This window comes from Cherax quadricarinatus, chromosome 47 (assembly GCF_038502225.1).
Source record: "Cherax quadricarinatus isolate ZL_2023a chromosome 47, ASM3850222v1, whole genome shotgun sequence".
In the NCBI taxonomy this organism is placed as follows: Eukaryota; Metazoa; Arthropoda; class Malacostraca; order Decapoda; family Parastacidae; genus Cherax; species Cherax quadricarinatus.
The window spans coordinates 30106605-30107396 of record NC_091338.1 but is presented as its reverse complement, the minus strand read 5'-3'; positions in this window follow the sequence as shown (position 1 = coordinate 30107396).

The window sequence follows — 792 nt, the reverse complement described above, 5'->3', positions numbered from 1 at the left end:
CAAAAAACATTGGCATACATGATACTTAAGCAGCACCAACCCAACAACACAGGAGTCACATGATTTCATCGTCTACCCGTCCTCATCTCAACATGACATTCTTCAGGTCACCTTGCGTCACTCACACCTCACTCTATGCCTATATATATATATATATATAATGTCTTTCTACCTCTGTATGTTAGAAGTGATCAAGGTCCCAGGACCGAAACGTTTTCTAATAAATATGTCATAGTGTTTGCTTACGTGTCTTTCTGAACCAACTTGTCGGTATTTATTACCAAGGTTTATACCATACATTGATATATATATATATATATATATATATATATATATATATATATATATATATATATATATATATACATATATATATATATATATATATTCGTGTCGAATAGGTAAAATTTTTCAATTAACAAGAATTCGTTCAAAATTAAGTTCTTTCTAAAATAAATATTTCTTATACGTTTAAAAATACATTTTTTCTTTAATGGTAATGTAAAAATTTATAATTTTGTACCAAAAGAACCTTAGAAAATTTACCTGATCTTATTATAACAAGCGCCCCTTAAGAACCTTAGAAAACTAACCAGACCTTATTATAACAAGGCCCCTTAATTTAGCCTAATCCAACTAAATACTTTTAGATAAGTTCACAATAAATTAATAAACAAACACAATGAAATATATATTTTTCGTTAGATTCAGAATGATATTTGCGAAATTACTGCATAGACAAATTTTTGCTTGCCTTATTCGGCAAGAAGAGCGTTACTATTCAAGCCATGA